At 37.4% G+C, this 14,853-nt stretch overlaps 1 long non-coding RNA gene across 1 annotated transcript; it reads right to left on the reverse strand.

Annotated features, from left to right (window-relative positions):
• Nucleotides 1-456: 456 nt before the first annotated feature.
• On the reverse strand, nucleotides 457-12,041 carry LOC139358929 (uncharacterized). The gene is made up of 3 exons (XR_011614408.1): nucleotides 11,904-12,041; nucleotides 10,682-10,779; nucleotides 457-611 (listed from the first exon to the last, which is right to left on the reverse strand). It is a non-coding gene; the product is annotated as an uncharacterized lncRNA (long non-coding RNA).
• Nucleotides 12,042-14,853: the final 2,812 nt, after the last annotated feature.

Consider the following 14,853-nt stretch of genomic DNA (forward strand, 5'->3'; position numbering starts at 1 on the left):
TAGCAGTTAATAAAACAAAATTTGATAATCAAATTATAGAAAAACAGCTCATTTAAAATGTCAGTTTTAAAGTAATTATTAATCTTTAATACAAAGTAACAATTATATGCATTTTAAGTAGTTCAGATAAAGATGTGTTTAGGAGAAAGTATTACCAGCCTTTCACAAATGTTTTCAGAAATGTGAAGCTGGAAATATAAACTGTTATAATGTGAACAATTATATAACTCCTAAAAAGTATTTTAAACTCTTTATATGTATTCATCCTCTCAGAGCTGTTATGTGGTAGAGATGCTATTATGCTGAATAAGTACTTAACCATTTCTAGGGAAATATAAACCAAAGCAAAACATTAAATCTTCTGGTGCCTTGTAAGTAAGATGATAAGCACAGAAATCTGTAGCATACTTAATATCATTTTCTCCACCCTGTACTTTATCTTCAATATTGATTTTTTATTAGGTCTGGTTGATTTTTACTTCCTTGGTGTTTGGCAAATAGTTTTTTTGTTCCGTGAATCTTGCATATGACTTAGTTTAGAATTCAATGCTATTTATTCCATCTTGCTCTTTACCTGCTCTCATCCTTTGGTACACATTTTCCTCGGTTTTCTAAAAACACAAACAGATCATGTTACTTCTCTTCAAATTCTTCAACAAATCCTAATATCCTTCAAATTCAAAGTCATTCATCAAAGGGAAATATGGCATATATTGGTGATATGGCACACACTGAATTTTCTTGTCTCATTCTATTAATGTATCATTCATCTATCCATTCATATGTATGGACTGCGGGTTTTCTGTCATACACTATTATATGCCTAGGGGTATAGCATTAGTCAGCACCATGGTTCTTGTTCCGATGTGACTGTTGGTCTAGTAGGAAACAAAAATACAATGAAAATAAAATCAGATAGAAAAGATAATTTTGAAAAGTGATACCAATCTTAAAAAAATAATGAAATGAAGCAGTTTGAATGTAACAAAGTCTGAAAAGGAGGGACAGCATAAAAAAGCTTTCTGGAAAGAGAGACATCTGAGCTGAGACGTGAACTGAAATAGCCAACCATGCAAAGACAAAGATCCTCTCAGGCAAAGGGAAAATAAGGTTCAAAGTCTCTGAAGCATGGGTGAACTAGGTTTGTTCAAGAAGCAGAAACAATATGTCAGAGGCATAATCAAAAGAAAGCTGGTAGGAAAAGAGATTGAAATGGAAGGCAAGGCCTGGGTTTTACAGAACATTATTTCTATTTTCACAAATTATTCTTTATATAGTTCTGCATTGACAGCTCCCTTGAATATATTCACACAACCCCAGCTCTTTCTCTTTGTTGTGTTAGAAGAATCAGGGTGGTTTCGTTTCCTCTCATAATCCATAACCCTTACTTGTACTGAATGTTCCAGTTAGGCACTTCTTCTGTTTATCATGATCATAATGCTTAATATGATGTTTCAAAACATAAATTTCCATTTTCACCCCTTTCTTGAACTCTTTTTAATAACTAAGATGGTGTTTTTAATACATTTGCATTATTTCAATTATGTAGCCCATTTTAAGTGCTCTGAGGATCTTTAATAATTTTTAAATAAGAAAACCAATTAATATACAAAACAAAGAAAAAAGATAATGTGAGCCCACAATAAACCACTTTGTTTAATATAACTGTTTTGACTAAGCAACTCAATATCTTGACATTTAACCCCTTTGAACCAATTTCTCCCATTTGGAACAGGACTATTTACCCAATGCCTGTCCCCCCATTGTATCTTGGAAGTAACTAAGTTTTTTTTTTTTTTTTTTTTTTTTTTTCTGTTTTGCAGGCTCATAGGCAGAAGGGAGTTGCCTTTTCTCAGATGAGACTTTGGACTGTGGACTTTTGAGTTAATCCATACTTTTACAACCTGGTTGTCAATACATACCACTAGATGCGTCTTTTTTTTCCCTTTCAGTAGCAATTTTAGAGCAAAACACAATGCTCTGACAAGATAAACATTTATATATACAAATAAAGAAACTGGCGTATAATAATGTTTTGAAAAATGTTTGCCATACTGATATGGTTTGGCTTCATGTCCCCATCTCATGTTGAATTGTAATTCCCAGTGTTTTGTGGTGGCTGTTGGGAGGTTATTGGATCACAAGGGAAGGTATCCCCTTGCTGTTCTCCCAAATGTGTTCTCACAAGTTCTGATGGTTTAAAAGTGTGTGGCACTTCCCCCTTCCCTCTCACTGTCTCCTGCTGCCATGTGAAGACATGCTTGCTTCCCCTTCAACTTCCACCATGATTGTAAGTTCTCTGAGACCTCCCAGGAATGACTCCTGTACAGTCTACAGAACTGTAAGTCAATTAAACCTTTTATTTTCATAAATTTCCCAGCCTCAGGTAATTCTTTACAGCAGCGAGAAAACAAACTATTACAGAAAATTGGTACCAGAGAAGGAGAGCTTTGCTATAAATATACCTGAAAATGTGGGATTAGCTTTGAAACTGGTTAACAGGCAGAGGTTGGAACAGTTTGGAGGGCCCTGGAGACGATAGAAAGATAAGGGAAAGTTTGGAACTGCCTAATGACTTGTTGAATGGTTGTGACCAAAATGCTGATAGTAACATGGACAGTGAAGTCCAGGCTGAGATGGTCTCAGATGGAGATGAGGAACTTACTGGGAACTGGAGTAAAGGTCATTTTGCCTATGCTTAACAAAAAGACTGGTAGTCTTGTGCCCATGCTTTGGAGATCTGTAAAACTTTGAACTTGAGAGAGATGATTTAGAGTATCTGGCAGAAAAAAAAAAAATTCTATGAAGCAAAGTGTTCAAGATATGGCCTAACTGCTTCTAAAAGCCTATGCTCATTTGCATAAACAAAGAGAAGATCTGAAACTAGAACTTAAATTTAAAACTGACGCCGGGCGTAAAAGCGTGGAAAATTTGCAGCCCAACCACGCAGTACAAAAGAAAAACCCATTTTCTGGGGGAAGAATCCAAGGCTGCAGAAATTTGCATAAGTAAAAAATAATTGAATGTTAATAGCCAAGACAATGGAGAAAATGACTTCAGGACACTTCTGATAGCTTCATGGCAGCCCCTTCTATCACAGCCTTAGAGGCCTAGGAGGAAAATAATGATTTTATGAGCCAGACCCAGGGCTCTGATGCTCTATGAAGCCTCAGGCCATGGCATCCTGCATCCTAGCCACTCGACCTCCATTTGTCACTAAAAAGGGCCAAGGTACAGCTTGGGCCATTGCTTCAGGTGGGGCAAGCCTCAAGCTTTTGTGGCTTCTACATGGTGTTGGGCCCGCAGGTGCACAGAAGGCAAGAATTGAGGTTTGGGATCCTCTGCCTAGATTTCAGAGGATGTATGAAAACACCTGGATGTCCAGGCAGAAGTCTGCTGCAGGTGTAGATCCCTCATGGAAAAACTCTCCTGGGGCAGTGTGGAGGGAAAATGTGGGATTGGAGCCCTCACAAAGAGTCCTCACTGGGTCACTGTCTAGTGGAGTTGTGAGAAGAGGTCCGCCATCCTCCAGATTCCAGAATGGTAAATCCACTGACAGCTTGCACTCTGAGCCTGGAAAAGTCATAGGCACTCAACACCAGCCCATGAATGCAGCTGCAGGTGCTGTGCCCTCCACAGGAATGGAGTTGGTCAAGGTCTTAGGAGCCTACCTCTTGCATTCCCATGTCCTGGATGTAAGACCTGGAGTCAAAGGAGTTTTGAAGCTTTAAGATTTAATGACTCCCCTGCTGGGTTTTGAGCTTGCATGGGGCCTGTAGCCCCTTTGTTTGGATCAATTTCTCCCACTTGGAACAGGACCATTTACCCAATGCCTGCACACCCACTGTATCTTGGAGATAACTAACTTTTATTATTATTATTTTTATTTTACAGGGTAATAGGCAGGAGGGACTTGCCTTTTCTCACATGAGGCTTTGGACTGTGGAATTTTGAATTAATGCTGGAATGAGTTAAGACTTTGGGGACTCTTGGGAAGGCATGATAGTATTTTGAAATGTGAGAGAACATGAAATTTGTTAGTGTCTAGGAGTGGAATGAAGTGGCTTGGTTTTTGTCCCCACCCAAATCTCATGTTGAATTGTAATTCCTAATGTTGGGGGAGAGACCTAGTGGGAGGTGATTGAATCATCGAGGTGGATTTTCCCCTTGCTGTTCTCATAATAGTGAGTGAGTTCTCATGAGAGCTGATGGTTTAAAAGTGTGTAGCACCTCCCGCTTTACTCTCTCTCTCTCTCTCTCTCTCTCTTTCCTCCTGCAGTATAAAGATGTGCTTGCATCCCCTTTGCTTTCCACCATGATTGTAAGTTTCCTGAGGCCTCTCAGCCATGCTTCCTGTACAGTCTGTGGAATTGTGATTCCATTAAACCTCTTTTCTCTATAAATTATCCACTCTCAGGTAGTCCTTTATAGCCATGTGAAGACGGACTAATGCACATGCCCTGTACACTTTCTATTTTCCATGCATTTATGAATTTATGATAGATTTCATAGAGATTTATCTTTCTATAAATGTAAGAATGAGTGACTGAATCCATTCTTTTTTAAAGGACTTTTGAAATGAGTGAGATAATGTTTACTTTCTTTTTTGTAGTTTTCTCTAGCTAGTATTTATTATATTTTTTATAGATTCAGGGGGGTATATGTGCAAGTTTGTTACAGGGGTGTGTTGCATAATGGTGAAGTTGACCTTCTAGTGTGTCCATCATCTAAATATTGAACACTGTGCCCTGTAGGAATTTCTCAATCTTCACTCCCTTACAGTGCAAACCCATTCTTAAACATAGATTCAAATGATTATGATAAACATTAGCCACAGAAGTAAAATATTTTATATGACTGACACATTTTTGCTCCATTTCTTAAGGTAATAGCTTCAAATAATTGTGAAAGTCAAGAGAAGAAATATGTGGTAGAAGTCTTAAAATTAAGGCTCAGTACTGTATGTTGCCTTGACATCTGGGAAAACCCAGGGAGTCTTCACATTGTTATACTACAAGTTCTCCTTCCCAACTGCTCCCACGGATAAAGTCTCCTCCTTTTCATGCAGAGTAGATACAATTCCTGCTTACCCCTTAGAAGCAGGTTTCATTTCCTTGCCATTCAGTGAAATTACTCAAAAAAGTCAATCACACCCTCCTTTGGGGACCAGGGTTTACCCCACACTTTTGCTACTACAAATCCTGCCTCCCACAGTTCCTGCTTCTTCAATCTGTTCCCAAATACAATCCCTGTGTGGCCTTGAATAGCATGCTACGTTGTCCTCCCCTGGTCTGTGAGTATATGTGTCTGATAAACTGCTGCTGATTTCATCTGCCCAGGGTCAGGTGTCATGGGTTCAGCCATCCCCATAACTCGAGGGTGGAAAGCTCTTTCTCATTGTAAAGCAGCCTGGAAGGGCATTTTTAATGGGGCTTCTTAGAAGTCAGCTACGTTCAATTCTTGAAATGTATTAGTATTTCCACTAATGAACTACTTCTAATGAACAACTAATGAAATACAAATAATGAAATAGTATTTCAACTAATGAAAAATTGTTTCTGCTCAAAATTGTATTCATGGATATTAATCAGATTATAACTTTTATATTATTAAGAATCTAATGATCAGTTTTTATTAATAATTACAAATTATAATCTGTAATGAACATAACCAATAATCAGTTTCTGTTCCTGAAATTTTAATAGATTTCATTCAGTAATGAACTCAGTAAACCACCTGCATTGTTCTAGCAACTTTTCAGACAACTTCATTGTAAGATACATCAAAGTTTTATTGCGAATTGCCAAAGGAAAGAGGGAAGAAATACCTTAAAAAGTCATTTTATTTTTCACTCTTCATAGAGGCATTTATGTACAAAAAACAACATGCAAACAAACAGCAACAACATGTGATAGATTAAAGAAATAGCTATGTAAAGATTGTAAGAATGGCATTTCCATTGAATGGTTATTTCTATTTTTTTAAATGAATTCTTAATCTCTTTAAAGTCAGAAAAATCCCTAGAGCATTTTAATAGCAATATTATTGCTCTCCTGAGAATGTTATAAAGTATATCAGAAAAACATATTATCCCAGACAAAATTTGGGATGAGAGATTTTTAATACTTCTAGGCTGCATTTTATACAAAAACATACTTTACAATTAGATTTTTTTTTCTGAATTTTCTCTTTATATGCTATTTACTTAGTTCAAATTTATTTGCAAAGTTCTCACATTTACAACTGCCCCAGATATAAACTATTGAATATTTTCATTCTCACATAGCCAGCCAGCAGCAGTGATTCCAGCAAAACTTTTTTTCCTTCCACAGATAATCTACATTTTTTTCAGCTTTCAAGGTTTATATCCTGACTACTTCATATAAATATTTACAAAGAAAAGAATTATGAGCAGGAAATTTGTGAAGAAATGAAGTCAAAGTCTTATACCATTTTAAAAGCAAAACATTTGCAACACTGTTTGATTCTACTACATCTGCAAACATTTATCACTGTTTTGACATAAACAGCTTTGAAATCTTGAGAATATCTGTGCCTTTCCAAATTGAATAAGATTAACAGAAAGTACTTATGTAATTTCGAAGGTTGCATGTTACAAAACTCAAGAATCTTGTGCTTAAGATTTATTCAGTTAACATTTTTAGATTCATTAGTTAAATGTTTTCTTACTAAAGTATTACATGAGCCAGATAGTGTATAAGGTAAAATGCAAGGAAGTGATTTTAGAAAATATATCATTAGAAAATAGTTTAAAACTAGCATCTGAGATTATGTTTCTCAATGAGAATGTTACTGGTACTGGGGGAGGGAGTCTTGCATTGTCCTGTAAAGGCCCATGCCAGGAGATATGGCACTGCTGGTTTTTGGTCACTAAATTACAGTGCCAACTCCCACTCATGGGACCACTCTGTTTCCTAATTACAATTGCACATGGTTTGTACAAATTCTAGTAAAGACATTGCTTGAATTTCTGTATATTATTATTATATTCTGGACCATATCATCTAGCTTAGAAATCTTTTAATAGTGTTAAGTACCAAAGCGGTTTCTATTTTTTTGCCCTTCATTTATACAGAAAGTGATGGCATTTTCAACAGTTTCTCTTTAGTGTTTCTCCGTATTCCTGCTGCTATGGTTTATCTTCTAATGACCACATTCCACAAGGTACCACTTTCTTATGACTTAAAAAACATTTGGTTACTTGAACTTCAATTTTACCCATAGCCACAGCATCTCTGTAATGGGTTTGACACTAATTTCTTCTTTACAATTCCCCTCCCCATTCTCTACCTTCAGAATGTTATACCACATTAAGTAAAAGGCTATGTGTGGCTCGAAGTTTCTCTGGTTCTCTGGTGCTACTCAAGAATATACAAAGTATATTAGTTATTCTAACACAGGTAAGATGGCATAAAGAGTTATTTGAACTGGTAATGGAGATTGCAGAGAACAAAATAAATGAGATGGACATCAAGATATTAGAGAGTTACAGTTACTCTGTTATGTTGGGAGGAGCAACTGATGAAGTTAGGATTATTAGGTTGTGTAAATTAGATGAAAGACCCAGAAGAGCTGAGATCCAGAGAGAAGGCACTGACACACTGATGCTGACGAGAGTGGCCAGTAGAGCATTGCAGTGTTCTCTTAAAATTTCCATGAAATCACCAAGTAGGTGCTGAAATATGTTACTGGAGTATTTTGTTGGACATGATATGGTACACATATGGAACCAGTGTTCGTTATATCTTGCTGAGATTCAATGGGTAGAAGACTTGCATCTAGGAATCACTGTGTGATAGCAGAATTGCTTTTTATTACCATCGCTTTCAATTACCAATTGCAAAATTCGTGCTCCTCAGTCTTTTTAGTCTATGAGGGTTTATAGCTAATTACACCAATAGGGTGAGGGAAGGAATTCCTTCCAAGAACTAATGCTGTGGATGCTATCATGTGACTTTAGACTTTAAATGCTGATACTAGATCATCAGGCAAAGAAAGACATTATTCTACTAGTGGGCAAATTTTCTAGAATGTTATGAAGTACTAGGAATCCTTCGGCATGATGAGAAGAGGAAAGAGTAAGTATGAAATTTGAATAATTCAATGAGCTGCTTCTGGGTACTTCCAAACTTGGTGACAGTAGTCACCTGACAGCTGCTGTGACTATAACCTGACAAGACAAGGTAACTAGATGACCAAAAGTTTTGAGAATCTATGTCTATACCACTCTACTGGACAAGAAAACCAACTAGCTGACATTCTAAGCTTGGTTAAGAGAGAAGATGAGTAGTAACTAAAGCCTTGGGAGTAACTGCTGCAGGAGGAGCTATAGCTTATTCCACTAGACTTCTGATATCACATCATTTTTAGACATTATGATCAGCTCTTACTTCAAAGCATCCATAACAGAGTAGACTAGTATAGGGCATAGGCAGATCTCCATAGAGCAAGGGGTAGCCAGAAGTCAAAATAGGAGTGCTGCCCATTTCTTCTTGCTCAGTTGAATCTGGATGAGCTGCAATAGTCACTTTTCATGCACACTTTCACCGAAACCACTCTACCTCAAGGTCTTATGTGACTGCTTGTGATGATGGTCCTTCTATAGTGCTATGCAAACCAGTTAGACCCACTGGTGGCCAGAATTCAAAGCTTAGCGTAGAGCTATCTGCCAAATAATTTTGGATGCTTCTAGGGAAGTTCAATGGGACTGTTTATAATACTGTGGAAAGATATCTAACTGAAATACACTGATGAAGAAATTGCTGAAGTGATGTCCACATGATCAAGCAAGAAAACACAAAGAAGCAAGTGGTATATTACTCCTCCTTCCAGACACCAACTTCCCCCTGTGGAGATTCCTAGAGGAAGAGCTAAACTGATATCAAGTTGGCAAAAGAGAAATGTCTTGGCCAAGTCCTTGCAACAGCAGCACAAAATAAGTAGAGAAGGTTGGGCTTTGAAAGAAAATATCTCAAAATTACTATATTGTTTGAATACAATCTTGATTTCTTATGACTCCAATTTTATTTTTTGCATTAAAGAATTTGGTAACATATTAAATGGTTAGCTGATGAGAATGTCTCTGAGAAACCTTTGTATCTTTCAGGTGTATGGAATACCATAAAATAAAGAAGAGAGAGACGTTGTAAAATGGTGTCATAAGGCTGGGCGGGGTGGCTCATGCCTGTAATCCCAGCACTTTGGGAGGCGAAGGTGGGTGGATCAGGATATCAGAAGTTCAAGACCAGCCTGGCCAAAATGGTAAAACCCTGTCTCTACTAAAACTTCAAAAAAAAATCAGCCAGATGTGGTGGTGAGTGCCTGTAGTCCCAGCTAATCACGACACTGGGGCAGGAGAATTGCTTGAACCTGGGAGGTGGAGGTTGCAGTGACCAGAGATCGTGTTACTGCACTGCAGCCTAGACTAAAGAGCAAGACTCCATCTTGGAAAAAAGATAACGTCACTTAGAAATATCTGCCTTGCCTGAAAGTACACTTTGCTGGTTCTAATAGGCATCGCAGAGCTTGCCATGAAATTGACACCTAGTAAAACTTCTCATTTTGAATTCATGGATACTAAGCTGTAAGGAAATTGAAAGTGTGTTTTGCTTGCTTGTTTGTATAGCAGTAGTATCTTTTTTTTCTTTTTTCAATTTTTGTCTTTCCATTTATTTAGGTGTTTTAAAATTTCTCTAAACAGTTTAAGTTTCAGGGAGGCACATTCTATACAACCGTGATTATATTAATTCCTAAGTGCGTGGCGTTTTTAAGATTTTATAAGCATTGAAAATTTTTTTTTTAATGTAATTGGCCGGGCACGGTGGCTCATGCCTATAATCCCAGCACTTTGGGAGGCCAAAGCAGGTGGATTACCTGAGGTCAGGAGTTCGAGAGCCGTCTGGCCAACATGGTGAAATCCCGTCTCTACTAAAAATACAAAAATTTAGCTAGGCGTGGTGGCATGTGCCTGTAATACCAGCTACTCGGGAGGCAGGAGGCTGAGGCAGGGCAGTTGTTTGAACCAGGGAGGTGGAGGTTGCAGTGAGCTGAGATCGCACCACTGCACTCCAGCCTGGGCGACAGAGTGAGACCCCGTCTCAAAAAAAAAATATATATATATATATATAATTGACACTTAATAATTGTGCTTATTTATGGGGTACAATGTGATGTTGCCATATGTATATAAATTGTGTAATGATCAAAATAGGGTAATTAGCATATTTATCATCTTAAACACATTTATCATTTATTTGTGATGAGAACATTCAAAAACCTCTCTTTTAACTATTTAAAAATATACACTACACTATTGGTAACTAGTCATCTCATTATGCAATAAACCAGCAGAACTCATTTCTCCTAACTGTGGCTTTGAATCCATTGATCAATGTCTCATTGTCAGTCCATCCTCTCTACATCTCCATCTTCTAGTAACCACTATTCTATGCTCTACTTCCACGAGATGCAGTTTTTACATTCCCCATATTAGTGAGGTCATGTAATTTTTTTATGTTAAGTGAGAAAGTGATAAGTTTTGTCCAATCAATTTATTTCAGAAGGAATTCTCTCTAGACTCTGTAGAGAATCATCACTAAGAAATATAGAGTTTTTAAAATAAAATGTTATAAAATGTGGTGTTACTAGTAGTTTAAATTACCATTTACTGAAGTCAATGCTGCAGGAGACATCTTGTGGTCAAAGCAGGAATGAAGTGAACTTCTTTGAACAGAGTAAAGAAATCTCAGAAGATGATAACTTTATATATAGAAGAAAATGGGGGAAGTTAAATATATGGTACAGAAGACACGAAATTAAAAAAAAAACAATATAACTATTATGTATAAAAATCTCTGTATGGACAGGCAGGGCATGGTGGCTCATGCCTGTAATCCCAGCACTTTGGCAGGCTAACGCAGGAGGATCATATGATGTCAGGAGTTTGAGACCAGCCTGACTAATGTGGTGAAACCCCGTTTCTACTAAAAATATAAAAATTAGACTGGCGTGGTGGCACACGCCTGTAATCCCAGCTACTCAGGAGTCTAAGGCAGAAGAATTGCTTGAACCCAGGAAGCAGAGGTTGCAGTGCACTGGGATCACACCATTGCACTCCTGCCTGGGCGACAGAGTGAGAGTCCATCTTAAATAAATAAATAAATAAATAAATAAATAAATAAATAAATATAAAATCTTCATCTGAATGGACTTACACAATTTAAGAGTAAGCAAAAAACCCAAAAGTATAAAAAACAAAGCCTTTTTATTATAAATATTCAACTTATAGTTTAACATAAAATTCTTCAGATCTGTTGGTTTTTATATTGTCTGAGTTCTCACTTTCACAAATTAATTGGAATTGGTTATTTTGCCTCATACACTCCTTCCAATTGTACTTTAAATATTAATAAAGTCAGAAAAGTTAAAAAAGTAGATAGGTTACAAAATTGTTAATTATTGTGTTATATTTGTCTCTATACATCTGTATCTATCAGCATATCATTTATTTATTCATTTATTTAATGTCATGGCTGAACCATTTTATACTTTCTGCACGTTGCACATATTGTGAAACTACATTCAAAGTAATATTTCCTACCTATGAGAATACTTTCTACAAAAAATAGTGCTGTTATCACAATTAAGAAACAAAAATGAGCTTTCATTTATACATTGTTTTGTGCATTTTCTATTGGTCAGCATATTTTCGAGTCATTCATGTTGCTGCATGTGATAGAGATTTTTTATTGTGTTTCTGTTTTGTTATAATTTTGGTTTTGCTTAGCAATGACAAATATACTTATAGATATATTATATACTTGTATCAATATGCCACTGTTAGTTTTTGATCATCTCTCAGAAATCGCCTTAATTGTACTGACCTTGGATCCCATCTTTATTAGAATGTCCTAGTTAAAGGATGGAAAGCAGCAATTCTCCATGAGCTCGGTCACATGTGATGATGAAAACGTGTAGGTGCTAAGGCTTCCGTTTGCTTTCTGAAAGTTTTTTCAGAAGTCACCTGACAAAAGGCAGATTCAAAGGAAAAGGTTTACGAATTTATTAACGTGCACAGGAGTTACAGAAAAAAATGGGGGCCTTGGAGCAAGACAATACAGGTTAGGGCAGCAAAACAGGTTATGGGATGGGAAAAAAGAGGATGCCTGTTTAGCAAATATGGTCCTGTAAAGCAGATGAAATCTCTCACAGGTAGTAACCCTCAGGGAGAAAATATGGTAAACGTTTCTTTTAGGTCTTTAAAGCTATCAGACCTTCAGTTAATCTTTCCTAGATCTGAACAAGGGAGGGCCTTCAGAGAAAGCCTGGTTGCATCATGCATATTTTCTCCACAGATTAAAGTCTCCCCCACAAAAGACAGTTTTGCAGGGCTGCTACTGTTTGCAGGCCCTCAGAACAGCCATCTCAACACAGCTCAAATATTTGGCTTCCTCCAGATGCCATCTGAAAATTACAGTAACTCCATTTGTAATTAACTCAGTTGATCCCAGGGGGGTCCCTAGGTAGCCAAGGGAACTGAGGAGTGACCTTCTCCAGCAACATAATATCTGTCAAAGAAAGTGGAGGCTACGTCCTATTGCAGGTGAGATATGAAAGAAGGATCACATCTTTGAGCAAAGAGAGCTTCAATAGCAAGGGAGTTCAATAGATGTGCTAAGCTTTTGGGTTGCTGCTTCCACGACCTAAGGCAGAGTAGGTAGCTGGGTATGAAAGGTCAAGGATCTTGGGTTTGTAAGAGCCTCTGTTTTCAAGAGAGTATAGTATGTGACCAGGAATTGCTTCTCTAATGACCTATACTGTGAGGCCAGGTAGAAAAATTTACTGCGTAAGAAAGTCATACACAAAATATTGTGATAAACTTATGGAACAAAGCCTCTGGGAACCATGAGAGAAGGTTTATAAAGATGCTACAGTGAAGGAGTCTTTGGGGACACGAATGGGAGTGGCTGTTTTATTGTGATTTTTACAGATGTTTAGCAACCTTTGTTGGAGGGGGTTGTATGCAAGGTAGGCTGATTTGCAAGTAACGATGAATGACAACATAAATAATCTTAAGCAAAATTTGTAAATGATAAATATTTCACCTCCAGAGCACAAAACATGCCTAAAAGATATTTGGTTGGTTTCAACATTGTGGGTGATAAAAAGGTCAATAGTGGTTTTTTTGATAGTGTCAGGAAAGGAGTGGAGTGTCCGTCAGTTTACCAAATAATTCTCAGAACTCTAAACAGGATAGTGGGTTTTGTACTATGTGCGGAGCAATTCCTCATTTTATTTTATTTTTTTAACTCCTTTTTGAGTATCTTTGTGTACTGAATGAGCATGTCAAATGAATCTCCTCTGGAGGAGGATGCTGTCAGTAAGATTACACCTGTGCTCCTGGAGAAAGTTGGGCATGTTTAAGATCCTGGCAGTGAAGACTGTACAACATCGAAGCTACTGAAGTATCCCATGGGTACACAGGTAAAAGCATACTTTGCTTCTTCATCTGACAGGATTTGGTTCACAGCATTAAGTGGCGTTAAGCTAGTGGTAATCAACTGTAAAGGCTATTCACTCTTTCTAAGTTTAAGAAGAGCCTAGCTTAGGCTATACATGTGGAAGTAATGAAAATAATCACCCTTTCTCTGAATAGGCCTTTTATGCTTGATTTAAATCCTTGATTGACTTTACATTGCACCATGTTAACTATGTTAACTGTAGTGGAAGAACAATGGAGTTTCACTTTTTCAAGCCAATTTGCAAGTGCCAAAGACTTGATTTAATTTAAATTTATTACTCATTTGATCAAAGTGTCTTTAGCCATAGTCAAAAACATTTTAGGACAATGGGTACCATAACCATGAAGGATTTAGGCAAGGCAATATAAGAGTTAAGGTGAGGAATATCTATTTGTTCTCTATTTTATGTTCCATAACCCCCTAAGATTAGAGGGATACCTTATTTAAAATTAGTGGAATCCCAAGACACAAATGTAAATTGAGCCCCAATGTTAATTAAGGCCATGATGGCTTTTCAGTTGTGCATTTCGGCAGCTGCTAGTTAAGTTAGAACCTATGTCTTAGAAGCACAAAAGCCAATCTCTGCCTTCAAATAGGCTGGAATCAATATCACCAGGGTTAAACACCTCCCTAATAAAAATGGCTGAATTAAACTCTTAGTTCATGTATGCTTTCCTTATCATCCTGAAACTCAAGATCTTTTTCTGATAGAGACATAGGTAGCAGCAGAAACAACACCATTTATTTTGCAGAATTCTAGTGATCCTTCTGCTTTTAAGAAAGTGGAACTCAGAAATCTAAATATTGACTCTTCTTCCTCCCCTCTACACAACCAACTGTCTGATGGGACCATATATCACACACAGTGTAAGTCTTTCACCTGACCTCTCTGTAAAATGGAGCCAGCACCAGGTTGAGACATAGAAGCAGTGATCATAGGGTAAGGGTCATTCGCCTGAGTCTAATGTCAAACAAGGCTTATGCTAGAACTGAGATGAAAAATTTCATCGAAGATACCTAAATAGGACCAGGCTAAGACATATGACCCAGGGGCACTGTAAGGAGAGATTCAATTCTATCCTTCAGTTCCTAAATAGAAGTTATCAAAATTTATGACTTCGGAGTTTTAAATCTATAACAGAGGTTGGGTAGAATTCAGCAAATACAGCACAGAGTAGCACAGTTCAAAGTTCAAGCTTGACGTCAACAAACAGCTCCAACTGCAGGCTGGCCAGCAGGCAGCCAAGCCAGCTGGCAAGCCAAACAAGGGAAGAAGGCTCACTAGTGGTGGTAATCATCACTAGCTACCCAG

This window comes from Macaca nemestrina, chromosome 15, assembly GCF_043159975.1.
Source record: "Macaca nemestrina isolate mMacNem1 chromosome 15, mMacNem.hap1, whole genome shotgun sequence".
NCBI lineage: Eukaryota > Metazoa > Chordata > Mammalia > Primates > Cercopithecidae > Macaca > Macaca nemestrina.